The following is an 18,016-nucleotide window of genomic DNA, read 5'->3' on the forward strand; positions in this document are numbered from 1 at the left end:
ACTTACATCTCAGAGGTTTTATATAGCTGGTGAGTAAGCTAAAACATATAAGGAAGAAATAATTTGTTCTAAGCCACAGAAGAAGTCTGTGTCAGAGCTAGAAATTGGACTCAGAACTGTTGATATCCTGTTCTCTCTGTGGCATGGGAAAGTCTTCTCACTGAGCTTTCAAGTCCACAGGGCAGAGATGATACTATCAGTGAGTTAAAGCTGTCGCAGTTGTTTATGAAGTGGCCATAATTATACTTGTAGCTCTACAGTTTTCATTTCCTTATTACAAAATGCTGGAACTTTAAAGCCTCCATTCCAGGTCAATCAGGCTGAGTTTAAGTGCTTATTACAGTTTAATTAGAGACCATAGATACTGTAAAAAACCTAACAATTTTTTTTATCAGATCTTTTCAGCTGTCATAGTTAAATTTTTAAGAAAAACAAATAATCAATAGACATGACAAAAGCATACAGAAAACATTTCAAGTTTCCTTCCTACTTTGTCTTATAGAAACCAGGAAGAGAAATAGATTCCTCTTCCTGAAATGCTTACATTCACCCTGAAAAAAAAAAGAGAGCATGTATAACTACACAGCTGGTTTTCAGTTTGTGATCTCTGATAAATGCCAGTTCTTTGGGAAAATGAAGAAACAGTGTTTAAAATAATAATTAAAAAGAAAAAAAAACCAAACAGAAGAAAACTAGAAATTAGACAGTGACAGAACAGCATTGAGGCAGATTTCAGGAAATGTCTTTTCTTTTCCAGCGTTACATTCCAAGATATTTTTAAATCACAGATATTGAAAACAGATTCCCATACAATTCTTAATCAGTTACAGTAGCCACCGGGGTTAGTGGTTCCTAACATGTGGCAAAAAATACAATATTTCTAACTCAAGCCATGTCATGCTGGTATTTTACCAGCATTCCTCATGCTATTGTTACAATTCCACTAGTTGCACAGCATCTGATTCCTTCCGAATGTAAGAACACAGTATCTCCCCTTCTGATATTAACAGCAAGCAGTATAATCATAATAACCATGGTTCTTTTCATCCCACTATCTCAAGATACTTTGATCCTTACCCTTGATTTGTAGACGGAGAAACTGCACAGCAGAATCACGAGGTGACTCTGGAGTCAGCCAGCGGTAAGCTTGCTGCAGGGCCTAGAATATAAAAATCAGCAAAAAGCAGTACTTCCCAAATTTGATAGAACCTATCTGTTCTCACACACAAAAGACTCCCCCTAATTTGCACCACAGCAATGCTGCTCTCATGCATCTCCGGGGCAGCATTGCCTCCTCACTCAAGGTGGGATCCCAACCCACCAGGCAGACAGTACACAGCTCTGTAATCCCCTTAGAGGTGACACTCTCGGGGTGGGGATCCCTGAAGAGGGGTGACTGTCCCCCACAGAGGCCAGGGAGAGGGATGCATCCTGGCAAGCTGATGCCATGGTCCTCCCATGGCCACTTAAGACTGTGCCCCTGGAGAGAATGGGGCACGGCGAGGCACGACTTGATGTGAGTGCTCCGGTGCGCAAGCCATGACGTGTCTGACGTGTAAGGACATCTGTCCTTATCCCTACGATTTGCATCAAATTCAGATGTTAGGAATCCACATGCACTGGGGCAACACGTTAAGTCTATTAAAAAAAGAAAAACCCTATAAAAAGTATTACTCATCTGTTAGACACTCATAATTATTCAGTGAAGCTTACTGTTTATACAAAACACATTGAAATAAAACACATTAACAAAACCTACCTGATTTCATAAGCAACTTGTATCCAATATGTAATACTTTGAAACCCATTAAACACTTCATTTAACAATTAAATAGAAATTCTGAGGTAAAAGCTATAAAAAGAGACTTGGACTATTAATTGAAGGGCAACAGAAGGAGATTCGAAGAGGATCTAGAAAAGATTTCTGCAAAATTATATCAATATTTTTAAGAAACTATTCCTAGTTAGCTATTATAAAACAAAGTGGAGTTACATATAGAAGTTCAAAACAAGAGTTGCTGTTATTAATGCAGCATATTTCAGAAGAAGCTGCAAAGTCCTGAAGAGGTGCCATTTACAGCACTGGATGTGCTTTTTGTTCTGCATCAACAGTGCCAAGAGTATAAAGAGGCAAATCACACATTTCCCAAAAAATTCATTTTGGGGATGACCAAGTGTGATTATCAAAATGGACAGGAAAGATGGTGATGGGTGAAAGATGTGAAATCTGGAAAAGATGAATAATTACATTTCAAACTTGACATATTATTTTTATGCACAAAAAAAAATATATTTCAGTTGAGTTTTTAATTTAATTTCAAATTAATCTGTAGCTATTTCCTTTTTTAACAATATCACTTTTCCTTACATTCCCTGAGGCTGGATGTAAGAAGAAATAAGCTACCACCTGACCAATAGTAGGGAAAGGCTCATTCCAGGACACATAGGGATGGTTATCTAACTCCTACATAAAATACAACACAACAGTGGCTAGCAAAGTACTTCTGATTTATCTGATGCAAATGTGGCAGGCAAATTAAACATTTTGAAACAGCCTTCTTACCTTACAACAGTTATTAAGGCACTTCATATATAAATTTTACTTTTCTTAATCCAGAACAGCAGTTCCTGGAGAGCATGGTACGTACCTGGATTGAAAATTGTCCATTTTATTTATATTAAAAATGTATTTTTAAATTGAAAGGTTTGATTTAAAATTAAACATTTGATTAAAATGATCTGGTATTTGCCAAAAACTTCACCACCATAGTCACAAATGCAGTTACAAGAATTTAGCCTCTCTCTTTTCAATGTATCGTCCACAAAATTTACAGCAATTAAACTCACCCTAAACCAACAGTGCCCATCGCCCTTCCAAAAACACTGATGTCCAAACTCAGTGCATTTGTTTTCTCACAAGGACATCAGCAGTATATTTAGCACCAGGGTGGAAATAGGGGAGGTTAGACGAAAAGACTCGTATTACATATTGCAGGTCTCATATTCCCTCTCTTGTGCCGCTCCTGGATTTACAGCCTGCTCGTTTCGTGGTTTCTTTAGAAGCACTTTGACAGACAATTGCTTCTCTGCCTAAAACTCAGTGACAGCTTTAGGATGATATACTAGATACACAGGCATTGGGATTCTTAACAGGGAAGGAGGGTGAACTCTCCCCAGAAAGTAGTATTATTTTTCCAAAAGAAAGTGGGGAGGGAGTGTTCAGTTTGTTTTGCAGTCACAACAAGCAGATGACACAGCAATGAAAGAGGAATTAACTGTATATACAATAAACACAATAATTTCTGCTGCATATATTCAACTTAATTTTAATAGAATCAGCAGGTGAGGCCTTAGACACGCACAGAGTTAAATACAGAGACGCTGTTGAGACACTAAAAGCTGAGATATTGCTTCTGACCACGGAGAGCAAATTACAATTAAGTACACATCTTTCTGGGAAGATTGCCAAGGAAAAGCCAGGGAGAGGCAGTCATCACTGCTGCTTTGCCTATGCTGGGGAAAAATGGAGATCTAGTTGCTGGAACTCTTACCAACAGAGCAATTGCTCCCAGAGCAAATCAGCAAATCAGTGCTAACGAGACAAATTAGGAAACCAGCTCTGAGAAGGAGTTCAAAGCACAAAAGTAAAAATGCTTCAGAGCTGTCTGCATTATCAGCTTAGCACTGGGGCAACTACACCATTGCTGGCTGCTGCTGTAGCATGGCGTTATTTTTTGCATGTAATTTTGCACAAAAATAACAAAAAATTACTTTTTGCCAGCTTCACAGGCTACAGACAGAAAAGCAGGGAAAGAAATTTCAGATGTAGAGTTACAGCAGGAGAAACTGGGGAGATTGTAGAAGCAAAAAAGGTTTGAGTAGTGCTTTTGCCTTTGATAAAGGGGAACCAAGAAAAACTGAAACCACGCAGGCACAGTGATAACAGCAGAACACAATGAAGAATATTCATACAGACCTGAATTTCTTAAGCAAGCAAAGGGAAAGGGAAAGTTAAAACACTGGCCACGGCATAGCCCATAATAAGAAAAAGATGAAAAGGATACTATCCCTGTATCAAACTCAAAATTGAGATTTATTCTACTAGGGGACACAAATTGAGAGGAAGGGCAATGGCAAAAGCTAATGGGAGCAGGAGAACGTCATGCCCTAAGTTACGTCAGTACTATTTCACTTCCTTACAGAGAAACTGTCTGATCCAGCAAGAAACGGACTGTTCTAGCTTTTCAGTGAGGTCAAGATATCTTTAGAAGTTTTCTACCAGTCTTTGCTGGTAACACATGGTATTAATCCTTCTGTACTTGAGATTCAGAGAAGTGGCTGTCACCTGCAGCCTGAGCATGGTCAGCAGCACTGATGTATTTCTGCCATTCTAACTGCGGCAGCATCAAAACAGAGGGAGTCTCTTCAGCACCAATATCTCTTGTACTCTGGCAAGCAACTTATCTCCGCAAATGCTTTCCTGGTCGGCTAGCTTTGTTGTAGGTTCAATGTTAGCTCCAAGCCTCCTCTCTACCATCCTGGTTGTTACAAGATCTCTCTTTTCACTGTGCAAAGTCATCATTTACTAAACACTATAAGTTAGACTCCTCTCTACACAATACTTTTGTATACCTTTATGCCTACCACTGGATCAAAGAGCCTTTACTTTTTTTTACTATGTGAGAAAATCTCTTTTTAGGGTGAAATGAAAATTCTGTGAGTTTCATCTTGCATGGTTTCCTGAGATCCTCAGTAAGCAAAGAGCATTTATACTACTGTTTCTCACTATCTCTCAGCCCCTCGCAGTGCTGGGCATCCAGGCTGTACCCAACCATGGCTAATCCAAATAAATTTCACAAGGAACAAAACAATACAGATGCAAAAGCCCAATTTCAAGCATCGTATTTCTACCTAAGTTAGTAATTCTCTTCTTTGTAATTTTTGGGGTGATGAGTTGGACCTATAGGTCTTCTCCTGGGAGATTTCCATTTCATGTTCCAGCCTCTAACAAAATGCTGGTGGGTGGGGGCACTTCACAGGGTTCTGTGGTGCAAAGAAAGCAGCGTCACAGGCATGCTGTAGAAGCCAAACTCACTCAATTCATTAGTCCAAGGTCTCCTTTTAACTTAAATACTGTTTGATAATGAAAAAAAAAAGTTTGGGACCCAGAATTTACTTAACAACAAACCCCAGTATTTCCATGTGGTTTCTATAAACTCTCAATCCAATAACAACATTCAAGTGTTTAATTGCACAAAAGGCAACATCACCAACCTCTTGCTTTTGATGACCTGCATTAACACTGAGTCTCAAATCACCTGCAAAAACAATACCACAGTGAAAAAGTAATCAGTCTTGACCTTTGTCTGCACGGTATTATCACAGAGTTCAGAAATTTGAACCATCTCATAAATATAGAAGGCATTAGAATAGACCATTTGGAAGTACCTGAAGTACACAAGGAAGCGTTTGCTTTTCTGCTTTCTGGCACTAATCTTTTCCATGAGTCCTTTGCCAGTCTGACCATGCGCAAGACTGCAGGACTGAAGCAGAAACTGATTAAAATATGCACAGGCATGTACGTGTGTGTGCTTTTATATGTATACACACATATTTCTAAGTATGTGCTAAGGAAAGAAAGGATGCAGGGAAAACTTTAAAAAAGCTTTTATGCAGGGCATGCTTAAGGAAGTCAGGGACAACTGCTCTTGCTAAACTGATCTGAGATTAAGAAAAAAAGGAAATGGTCCTCTTTGATGAAGGAGTTTAGAAATGGTACAGCTGCATTGTGCAGGAACAGGAACTTGATAATGAAAACACTCTGATGTGGCATTTACCCCCCAACACCAGTGAGTAAAAATAAATACACATCCACCAAGTTTAGGCTATTCTCGTGCAGCTTAAATCACTTCAGAGCATCTCAAGAAGATCAGGGACTTGCTGGAAATTAGGCTTTTAGAGATTATTTTGAGTTGCTGCAACCAGTTAGTGGACATTTGTGTCTTTTAGGTAGTAGCATATAACCTGAGTGGGAGGTAGCATCTGTGGGCAACAAAGTTCTGCATTAGGAACCAGTTATCTAAAGAAAATTATTGCCCTAAGCCAGGATCTATATCACACACATTCTCTGTTGGGTTCATATCTTTTACTTATTAAGGCTGTTTGCATGGATTGCTACTGTCCTAAAGTCGCACAAACTGAAGTCCTCTTGTTCTTAATCATTTGAGCTACTTTTTTCCAGTCCAGTACATCTATCAGTCAGGGTGCAATCTCTTTGAGAGCAACAAATGAGCCAGATGCATAGCTGAATGGCCAGACACTTCAAGTCATAACAAGCTAGTGAAGCGAGCTAATTTTGCTTGCAAAAGAATTAGCTTTTATTAGCCACTAATACCACTTTTTGCCCTGCGTAGCCCTTTAACCAGCTGCAGCTCCAGTGACATCACATTTTTAAAAGATTACTAGTGGCACATCTGGTTATGGAAAGCTTAGAGGGCTTTCTAGAGCAGCTACCACTTACTAGGACAGCAGAGGCATGAACTTAAATTACCACACTGTAGGCAGTCATATGGGATAGATCTTGTCATTCGGACCACAAATTCTGTGAGGCATGTTTGCCTGTGTCTTTTTTATTTATCACATATTTATCACATGTATAGATATGTAGTATAAAGCATGCATATTAGTAACTTAATGAACTGAGGCCAGAGCTGATAGAGAACATGTACAGAATTCTATATATACACATATACAGAATATATATGTATATATAGAATATATATAATATATTTTACTATATATGTGTATATAGTCATATATATATATTTGCATTTATGTCATCATATTTAGTCCTGGTTTTGGAGACAGTGATGGAATAATTGGTACTTTATATTTTTCCATCTTCTCCACTTCTTTAGAATTGAGAAAAGTCAATAGCCTAGATGCACTCATAGACTTTAACTTCATATATATTTCATACGAATCCCTATGAGGTACAGACTGTCTAAACCCAGTGCAGTTACTTTTTTTTTACTATTGAAATGTAGACTGCAGTGATACCTTACAACTTTGTAATACTGCTGTATATCAAAAATGACAAATTAACCTGCTGATCTAGAGGATTAGACAAAAGATCAGATCTATTTTAGTCAGCATTTCCTACACAGAAAAACAGTAGAAGCTCTTAAGATCCTAACCAGCTGAGTATAGGCAAACTCATTCAATTTCATTTCAAAGGGTTCAAAGCCCAAGTAAGGAGCAAAATTATTTTTTACTCTGAATAATGTTTAAAGGAACAAAGTACAAGGAAACTGCACAGGTTGCTACGCTGAGAGGGAGAAGAAAAAAATCCCAGAAAAAATAATAGTGTATTAAACAAACTGCTTGCAAGTTTTCATTAATTGTAGTCTAGCTTTGAAGAAGAGGGAGAACAGCAAGTATCATAGGTTCTTAGTCAAGTTATTTAGGTGAGGAACTCAAATCAGTTGCATTTTTTAGTAACTATAATCATAAAAAAGACCCACGAAGGCAACTGACGCCTAAAAGTAGTAAAAAAGCCAGTAAAGGAAAGGCAGAAAAATAACCTTACTTTCTGAGTTTCCTACCTCAAAAAATTAGGGTGCGGGCCCCCGCACAGTGGGAACGTGCATTAGTCACTGGAAGCAATAGTCCTGCTGTTTCAAGAGGCACAGCATCATGGTGCCTCTCCTACAGCAGCAAGAAGTCTTGCAACAGATGGGCTACAGTTTCAGCCTCGTGATGTCTTTTTTTTTTTTTTTCCTAATCTAATAAATAAGGAGTAGGTCCTGAAAGGATGTGTTTCTTCTGGAATATAACAGTAATAATGTACAGCAGCAATTAACATGTTCTGGTATAGCTAGGATGCTCAACACACTTTAAACCTAAACTGAGTAAAAACAACAAGGAGGTTTAATTATTTCCTTTAACGTAAGCGATATTTTCTGTGGATCACATGGATGGCTAGCAGCATTTCTAACATCAACTTTTTATCATTTACAAAACTGTAAGAAAGGCTTCCCTGGAACCAAACTGGAAATTCTGATGGATATATTTCATTATGGAGCGTCTGAAACATGGAATCAAACCATGATTTAGCATTCATGGGTAGGATGTATGAAAGAAAGGGAGTCCTTTCTCACCAAAAGCAGAGGGAGGCAATCCCATCAGACTTCAGGCTGTGTCAACAGAAATAATAAATAGATATTCCTTTGGACAGGGTGAGGAGTGATGTTCTCTCTCCTTCTGTCACATGCCAGCATAGCTTTGATAAGAAAACCGTGGGTATACATCTTATCAGTGATTGCAACAAAAAGCTTTTGTCTTTGCCTTTCCTTCTGATCATGTTCTACAAAGTCTACCATAACGGATTCTCAACCCAGAAGTTATTAATGAATGCAGTTGCTATCACCCTCATTTTATGACCAGACTGGACCTCATACTGTACACAGTATGTAAAAACATTTCTCTTACACAGTATAGGAAAAGAATCCAGCAGACAAAATCCCAAACATCTCATGGAAACGTAATTCCTCTCCCATCTTAGCAACCCCAATTCTCCTTAGCAGCGTCACAAGCAACATCTACCTTCACATTTTTACTTTACTTATAACCACAGAAATACCAACATGAATGCAGGCTTGTCTTCCAACTAGCTAATTGCTTATACCAACCAAAGCAAATCTGAACAACACAGCAGCTCTTCTGGCAGCCCTGCTGCTCCCATTACTGGTGCTACCCAGAGAGGGCAATAAGGATGGAGAAAAAAAAAAATGTTTTGCAGGAAAAGCTGCAACAACTTTGCTATCAAAGGGTATAACTCCTTTGTACAGCATACAGAAATAAATCAAGGAAGAATACTGCAGAGTAGCAGGACCAGAGATTCCCATCAACTCCAGTGAAGTTGGCTCACGTCACTAGTGAAAAAGGAAAACATCCTTTTAGGAAAAGCAAAACGACAAACAAATAAATCCATTAAGATGGTTAAAACTAAGGTGAAGACAAATAATGCTTCCTATCAGTGCAACACACCTACAACAGAGGGGAGCAGTAGAGAAGCAGGGAAGCCACACTGACACTATGCCCACAGTAAAGACTGGCCCCGAGAACACATTTGCCATGTGCCACATCCAAAATAAGTGTCATCTGCACCATGTGATGCTGCCAGGGATACTGACAGTCTCAGCAACTTTCTGGATTTGATGCATCAGGCATTGAGTTACCATTGACCCACACGGAAAGGACAAACCTGAAAGGAGGGATTATGATTGGCACAGGCAACTTGGATTAAATCTGTACGATAGTAGAAATCAGGCTCAGATTTTTGCTTATATTTCCTCTCCCTCCAGAGCTCTCATGATGAAAGAGTGGAGAACAATGTTAGATCTCACACAGAGTCAGCACGGCATGAGACGGGGAGTCTGCGCTAAAGCAATTTTATGGATCTATGCTTTCAAATTAAATCAAAACTTCCCTAGCACTGCAACCCTTCTGCTCCCAAGGCTTTCCCAACTTCTGGGGGTTATTGGCAGTTACCTAAGGACTTATTTTAAGGAATAACTGGAAAAATACAGTAGTTTGGATCTGTCATAAACAACCCATCACAGCCTAATGTTGGACACTGCACTGCTGGGCACCCAGGCAGTCTGGGAGAGCAGAGCCCTGCAGCTGGGGCTGGAGTGACGAGGGGTATTTTGCAGTTCCCTTATCTTCCATGCAGTCAGCTGCTGGCCACAGAAAACATGCAGTTGTGTTTAAATTGAGGATTTCATTTGAGAGAATTGCAGTTACGTGAAATCTCTGTAGAGAGGGATTTTCCTGCCATCTCTCCTAGGAAATGAGTGTTTAGAGTTGTTTGTCCCAGATCATAATAGCAGAGCAGCTGGGCCATCAGTTGCAAGGACATTTGGGGGACTTATCAGATTATAAAATACTGAAGTGTGATGATTATTCAGCAAGTGCCCTCTCTCGTCACCACAACCATCGTCTGTGGCTTACCAGTCAGAAACTTTGAGTCATGAAACCAGAAGCTGTTGACGTGTGCTCATCTCCAGCCCACCAAATGATCTACCACAGCAGCACTGGTGCAACTTAACTTTCGGTGAGGCCTATCAGTCAGATCTTGTTATATACCACCTTAGCCCCCCCCCCCACTAAACAAAACCAGGACACTCATGTATTATCTTGATGCTTATGTGATGCAGGCTCTTTCATAAATTGTTCAGTAAGGGGTTCTGATAATGTTACAAGGCTTCTTTTTATATCTCCCGCTGCCTCTTTCAGGCCCTATCCACCCGTTTCTTGCAACTATTAATAAAGTATCCCTTCCTCCAGCTGTGAGAGCAGGCTTTGCAGCCTGTTTTTAAGCTATTGTTGCACTTTTAACAATTAAGACTCCACAGCTTACGCTTCATTATGTTCTTTCCTTGAATCCAAAATGCATTTTTAAAGCAGCTATGTCAGCTGACATTTAGGCCTAAAAATAGGTATTCAAAAAGCTAAAACCTATAGAAATGTTTCCAGGACTTTTTTTTTTTTAACTCAACGTCAGTATTTCTTTTAAATAAACTTTCTTCTGCAACGCAAATGGTACACTCAATATTAGCAAAAAAGAATTTGAGTGGAAAGTTAACTCTCAGCCAACCATCCTGACAGCACCCATGCTCATGTTGTCTTTTTAAAAAGCCTGTCCTCTTGCTGCCCCTGTATTGGCTAGATTCACCCACACCATGGACAGAGAGATGGAATACATAGGTTATACATGCATTATAATATATATTCTGTAGCTATTACACCCATTCCCTATATGGTACAGTCAGCACTGATCTCATCATCATCTTAGCAGAAGACCACATCTAAATCTTAGATAAAGCCCTAGAGCAGTTAGGAGGTTACGGAAGAAAAGGGCAGAGTCAGGGTTCTGTCATGCTGCACAGCTTTGCTTCCTTTAGCCCGGACCACAGCAGGCTACACATTCCAGGTTCCAGCACAGCAGTATCCAAATCTGCTCACCTCAATTCAGCAAGTCAAAGATCAGACATTGAAATGATGAAGAGTGAACAAGGATTTTGACTACATCCTTTTTTTCTTCTTTCATTTTTCCATGCCATATTGACAGACTCCAAACAAAACTAAGCTTTAGAAGATGTATGCTCTGCACTCCTTTAAAGACAACCTTCTCTAAAATTTCTCAGTTTTGGACTCGTGAAAAATGGAAGCGTTCAAAATAAACAATCACTTTGAAAACCTTGGCCTATATCCCAGTAGAGAGTGAATATAGTCACGTACACAACAGCCTTCACACTACACAAAAATTAAGCATTAGAACAGTAAAATCACAACAATCAATATGGAAACAAAAAACTCAGTACAATGCATCAGCTGAGATCATGTAGCTCTCACTTACCTGTTTAAATCTTAATTGATTGCTACTTGGTTTGTTAGTCCTTGCCATGAACCAGAACCCCATTGACTTTCCATTCCTTGAAAAACAACCCAAAGCACAGTTACTATGCCATCAAGGTTATAATATGTGAAATCAGAGGCAATACTCCCATTGTTGTGTTTTACCTGTGCTGTTTCCTCTTCCTTACGGAATGCCTGATGTGAAGAAGTCCCAGATTTCTGTTACTGACTGATGCCATTTCTGTCTTTTTTCAGTTTACTCCATCTTTCAGAGGAGTTGTTGCCTCTGCAGTTCTGGTGTCATCTTTGATTTAATGAGAATGTAAAGCTATACAAAAGGTATATGCTTCATTAGTATTCTTCTTCTTTTGTCTAAGCATACTCGTTCACAAAATCAAAACGCATAGCCAGAAGTAACAGGAAGCATCAGTTCTTGAACAATAGAATCACTGAAAGAAAAAGTTTTACAAGCCAGCTCTGGTCACAGACCACAATGTAAAAGCTGTTAGATTAAATCATTTTCATTGTTTAGGGTGGAAAAAAAGGAAGGAGAGAAAGAAAGAAAGAAGGAAGAAAAGAAAACAAAAACAAAAAAAACCCTTGTACATCAAAAGATAGGAATTTAATCCTATTGAATACTTCAGTATTCAACTTTTTTTTTTCTAAACTGGGATGAATAAGTAAAGTATCCATTTTTTTTTCAAAATTTTTTTTAAAGAATTTCCAATGAGAAGTAAAACTTTTGAGTTATTTTGGGAAGAAACTCTGACTTTTAGTATTCATTAACTGAAAAACTTAGTTTCAATTTGCTGGACTCTTTTCCTATTGCATTCTTATGAGAGCTACAGGAGAGACCCTCTGCATCCCTCATCCTCTTCTATGGGATAATGACTGACATAACGTACCAAGCTGCTCAGAGAGAACTAGGATTCTGTTGCTTAGTGGCAAATAGCAGTTGGCAAGTAAGCTCAGACCAGCAAAGAGAGTAGGAGCAGTAGGCATGCAAACTATAAATTGATTAAAAAAATACACCGCAAAAGCGAAGTGCAGAATTTGGTAAAAACTGAATAGTCTCAGATCAGAAAGCTCTGTTTTCTTTTCTGAAAGAAAAATAAAATAGCACAATATTTTAAAAATTTAAATATTTTTTTCATGTTCCCTGAAAGATCATTCTGTTATCAAAATCAGCTTTGAATATGAGGCAAAAAGCAGGTTAGGCCACAAGTAGTAGAGAAGCTATAGTAGTATTTTCTTTAGATCTATTCAGGAAACTCTCTGTGTTAGGGGAGAATACAAAGCTTAGGCTTCTGAACATGTAGTTATCTCAATGCTGGTGTAATACAGGGAAGCAGATCAGTCTGCTAGTTAACATATAAAATTGGCCAACAAATCTAACTTATTTTCCAAACTCTGCCACTGACCTATTGTAGCCTTGCAGAAGTCACTCTGAATATATTTGAAAGGTCTAACAGGATATCTATTCTCTTCCACGAGATGCACAAGACATAACTCATGTCTACGTAATCCTATAGAGATCCACGGTCAGAAATGGACTAGGGAAATGGAAAGTGGAAACAACAATAACAAACACATATTTGATGCTGTTCTCTAACCTTCTGTTTGATTAAATAATCTGCACTTTCTTCTGTAGCTGTATTGAGTGGTCCCCTGTACATTGTTGGGAGTTCTGTCACATTGGAATTACTTTCCTCCAGCATGATTTAACACTATTTCACTTGTAAAGCACTAGCTTTGAACAGAAAGATGAAACAAACTCATGAGAGAAACTTTCAAAATAAATATTCCTTTTGGGTTTTCTCATGTATTTTCTTCATACAGATCAGACTGCTGCACTGCCCCACTTCGCACAGGAACTGAAGAAAAGGACAAGAGAGGAGTCAGCTTATGCTCTTGAACTGCCCACAGTTGTCACACAACTTGGAGGCCTGTCTAGGCTCAGAGCTGCTTTATTTCGTACTCGGATGAAAATGCTGCTTGAAGCTGGGCAGGAAACAAGCTTCACGAGCCCAAAGCACAGATGGCATGCTTGCCTTCACCATACGATTCACCAGGGGTTGAAATCTGGGAGACACCATTTGGAAGCGCCCACTATGTCACTTCCGAAGCATAAGCTGTGTTGTCCACAGGCGAAGGGTAGGCAGGGCCTCTGGGTGCCAGCGTACAAAAGGAGCCTGTATGCATGAGAGCTCTTATCACTGGCAGACTTCAGGACTTGCAAAGTCAGAGCAACGAAGCCCAAAATACATATATATGCAGAACGAGCCACAAACTTTCCACCCTGATGAAAGCACAATGAGAAAAATCTTTCCGACAGATTCACAGCTGGTTTCAATCCACAGCCTAAGCATATCTAATGGGCCGCCTTTATCAGAGAAGCTCTCACAGGGTTCTGGCTGCTACTGAGGGCAGTTTGCCACTGTGCAGATCCCTCAACAAAAATCAGAGAGGACACTCCATACTCCCTACATGAACTGAGGCATGGGGTAATAGAGACCATCTGCCACAAATTCTGGCCCTACTTGCACTTTTATTAATCCATTCCAGCTCCTAAGATCCTACTGCAGTTAATGTAGCTGCCCTATTAAAAGTATCAGAAAAAATGCAAGACATATCTCCCAAGGATCTTATTTCTTCTTATATCACCCTCAGAGGTAAATTAAAGGATTCTACTCATGTGAACACAGAAAGTAACACCTGGTCTCAAAGACTCCTGGGCGAAACTCTGTCTTCTCTAGAGACAGGAGAAGTTTTATCTGTTAGAAGAGGTTAAGAGAAACTACCACATTTTGTAAGATCAGGACCTTTACCTTTTTCTACAGCACACACTTCTTACTAAGAGACAAGTTCAAAACCCCACATCCATTTATGAAAAGTTGCACACTAGAGACTTGTTGAGAAGTTATTACTATGTGTGTGTCATGTAGTAAGTAAAAAACTATTTCAAATATACATGACTTTATTTTTCTCCCCAGTGGTTTACAGATTGGTCCTGGGACAATAGAAGTTTACAGGGACGGAGGAGATGTCTGTGATTAAGGCGGCTTTCAGCTCTTCTTCTTACAGATACCCCGTGGATATTGCTGTATTCTCCAGAATCTAAGCTTCCACTTAAAAAACAATGAAGTTTCGAGCCCATCTGGGTTTGCGGAAGCAGAATGTAAACAGATGTACTGTTGTCTTATTTTAGAAGCTATAGCAAGCCAGACTGAAACAATAGCACTTAGAAATGTCAACTGCTCCCATTCATCTCAGTGGGGTGGGGTGTTAACTTTGAAGCCTAACTATGACCACTTTAAAGCCAACCTTTTAACCATTTCACTGCTATTGCCACGCTAGAAACTCCGAAGTAATGAACTTACCCAGCCTCTGTATTTGTATGCATTACTCTCAGATCTTCCATTCACTTGAAAGCGACATTGCATCACAATCGAGCTAGTTTGAATATTCTTTCACTTAGGAAGTTAGCTGAATTGTTTGCTACTGTCTTTCAAAATTAGGGTTAAAAGAAAGTCAAGGGTGAAAGGTTAGCTTCATTGTTGATGCTCTCAAAAGTGCAACACGTGGGATTTCATGCTCTTTGCTTTGATCAGGGTGCACCGATAGCAGTTCATTTCAATAAACTACGTACAAAACGGAAAATAATTACTATTCAAATAACCAGCACCATCAATTAGGAGTAAAAAAAAAACCAAAAAATCTCAATGACATGGTAACAAGTACTTGCAACAATAAAAAAAAAAAGGGGGGAAAGAGAGCACGAATCTTTGACTCTCATTACCTTAAATCTAAGGTGCATCAGGCCTTGTTCTGAGCATACAGAAAAACTACCTTTCTGAAAATGCTTTCCATCCAGTTTCCAAGAAGTTGAAGCATTTTTCATCAGTAGTCCCTATTAAGTCAACATGTAAATCTCCCTCTGAGACCAACAGTTGAAGACCACCAGCTCTATGGACTCATTTCTGCAAACATGACTTCAGAAGCTGTGGGAACTCATAGTTGAAAGTTATTAGGGTGAGTTACTTTAGCTCATGTTTTTGAGCATCCAGAAGCCCACCAGCACGCAGCTGGACTCTGGGTCCCAGAAGCAGTGGTGCTGCACAGGTTGGCTTTAGTGAGGCTGATGCAGCCTGTCTGCAGCTCTCTGCTCAGCCAGCCCTCCTGCCCATCTCCACTGCAGGACTGTTCTGCAGTGTCTGCCATAGGTGATGGGTGGCACAGGACTGCTGCAGAACAACATATGCTATATATTATGTTAGTAACTCTTCCCAGCTCCCATTTCTACGGTTACATCTGCACCTATGACCTAGTCACAAGCCTTTTTACTGATCATTTTCTTCCCAACATCACACGTACTAGTCTAAGAAGTCAACACTAACACCACCACAGCACTACTCTAGCAATCATTAGTACATCCACATTAGGTACCTTAACTAGACAATGCTGACATGCCTCAAGATGCCCTCAATGCAGCTACAGCCACCAGCTCAGTGAGTGAAAGAGGAAGAGGAGTATTGTCCAAGTAGCTACATGGCAGAGCTAAGGGAATGGTACCACCAGGCAAAAGATCTCGAACCAGCAGCTGAGACAGGAGTAAACTCTCTAGCTCACAGGGGAGCAACTGGAAGAAAATAAGGTGGATGGATCCGCATACCCTATGCTACATTTACAGCAAGATAACTTCTTGAGCCACACTGTCATTCCTGAACAAAATTGTCTTCACTTGGGAAGGTCTTGAACTGATATAAGAGTGCCTACGTGCGGAAAGGAATAGGGTTATTTTGGAAGAAGGGGGAAACTTTCCTGTCTGCACAATGCCTAGGTGTGTGTGGAAACAAAGCACTAATTCATGCAGTTCAGGTTCTTTTGCCTGCTGCAACAGACAATACTCCGACTTTGTTATTAGCACATTATGAATGCACAGTCCTTCCATGTGTAACTTCCAGTGTAAGCTGAGCATTAGGATGTTCAGAGTTTGCCCTAATAAAACACCAAATCCAAAAGCCTCTATTATCAAGTGCCTGGGTTTCTTAAATTTTGATCTTTAAACCACATCAGAGTATTTGTAAAATGCTTATGACAGAAAACAGAAAATAAAACTCTGTTTTCACTTACAAGCCTGCAAACACTGACTTCCCATGCAAAAGGCCTGGTATGGAAAAACAGACAGACACCTTCATTTTCTATTGACTTCAATCAGCTGCAGCAGAGTGACCAGTTCGTTGCAGAAGGTGCTGAATAAGATCACACATTATTTCACAGAAGTGTTTGAGTGCTGTTGAACACATTTTCTGCAGATGCTTAGAGGTACAGAACAAAGGCAGCTGAAAACAGATTTGGTAAGTTTACAGTTTTACTTTATCACTGTATTAAATTCCCATTCAACATCAATAAGGCACCACACACTTGTTATAGAAAGAATAAACAGCCTCATAAAAACCAGACTCGCCACTCTTTGCTTTGCCTCACATCCCTCTCCTTTTCAACTGCTAACAAGTAAAACAACCCCCCAACAGCTGGATGTGCAGAAGCCTGTGCCGGCGGTGTCCCAGTCCGGAGCGACGCTGTGAGCTGGAATGCTGACGTTGGCAGGGCTGCCACCACGTTTACTTAACACTCATTTCTCTCAGTCTGCTTCAGACCAAAAATGCAGGCAATGAAAACCCATTCAACCTTTGAGAACCTCGGCTGCAGTGGTTAGCAGAGCGGGGTCTGTGCAGGTACATGAAAGAGGCATTCAGAAGACACTCCCATTCAAGGGAGGTAAGAAAGAGAGCCCCCAGCTGTCTCTGGTTACCTTTTATTGGCATGAAAAGGGGGAGACAGGAGGGGCAAGGTTTCAGGACAAATAAAAAACAAGCCAAGATTCACTATTAAACCTCAAAACAAAAGCTCAGCGAATTTAAGCTAAAGGAGCTTAGTTCCATTTCTTTCAGTTCAGCAATTTATTATAGTGAAAAGAATGAAAAAGCTGTTTCAAGTAGCAGATTAAACATTACCGTGAAACAGAAGTAGAGTGGAAAAATTATACATTATCATTTCAGTAAGTTTCTCTGGCAAATAAATAGCAATTAGCAAACACGTGAGAAAGTGTACCATATTAGTAGGTATCCAAGGATCTTTGGGTGAAAATATTTACATCATGATGATAGGTGGACAAAACAGTTGCCACAGAAGCATTATTAAGTAGTGCGTATAACCTGTAAACACTCACCACCCAAATTAAACCAAGATCTGTTGAGATAGAAGAGAGAGGCCTCGTTTCAGGAGGCAGGCATGACAGCTGCGGACAGCCGGGTGCTGCCTTCCTGAGGAAGCCAGCCCAGGGCAAGGTGAGGGCACAACAGTGGCACCGACAGGAGTGTCTCTCCCTGGAAAGCCACTGGCAGCTGGGGCAGGACAGCAGACGCTCCTGCCCCTCTCAGCCCATGGGGGCAGGCAGCTCACAAAGCCCTGCATTGTCCCAACCTTGCTGCACGCCAGAATGAAACCCAATTTTGTAAGCCTTTCATGATATGGCAGACTCTCCCCCAGGTACTGTGGATGCCCAGATTAATTCTGTGTTCACTCCATGCAG

General features: G+C 40.0%; 1 long non-coding RNA gene across 8 annotated transcripts in view; it reads right to left on the reverse strand.

The window, feature by feature from the left end:
* Positions 1-18,016, reverse strand: part of LOC147601326 (uncharacterized) — a 47,304-nt gene that overhangs the window by 14,256 nt on the left and 15,032 nt on the right. For 7 of the 8 annotated variants that reach the window (XR_015258086.1, XR_015258091.1, XR_015258088.1 and 4 more), the window contains 3 exons: positions 11,587-11,749; positions 11,423-11,498; positions 1,078-1,159 (listed from right to left, as the gene is read on the reverse strand). This is a non-coding gene — a long non-coding RNA (uncharacterized LOC147601326). Of the gene's footprint in view, positions 1-521; positions 552-1,077; positions 1,160-11,422; positions 11,499-11,586; positions 11,750-18,016 lie in introns of those variants that run through there. The other variant, XR_015258087.1, reaches the window with a different exon arrangement.

The sequence above is a fragment of the Chlamydotis macqueenii genome, chromosome 3, assembly GCF_036417535.1.
Source record: "Chlamydotis macqueenii isolate bChlMac1 chromosome 3, bChlMac1.mat, whole genome shotgun sequence".
Classification (NCBI taxonomy): Eukaryota; Metazoa; Chordata; class Aves; order Otidiformes; family Otididae; genus Chlamydotis; species Chlamydotis macqueenii.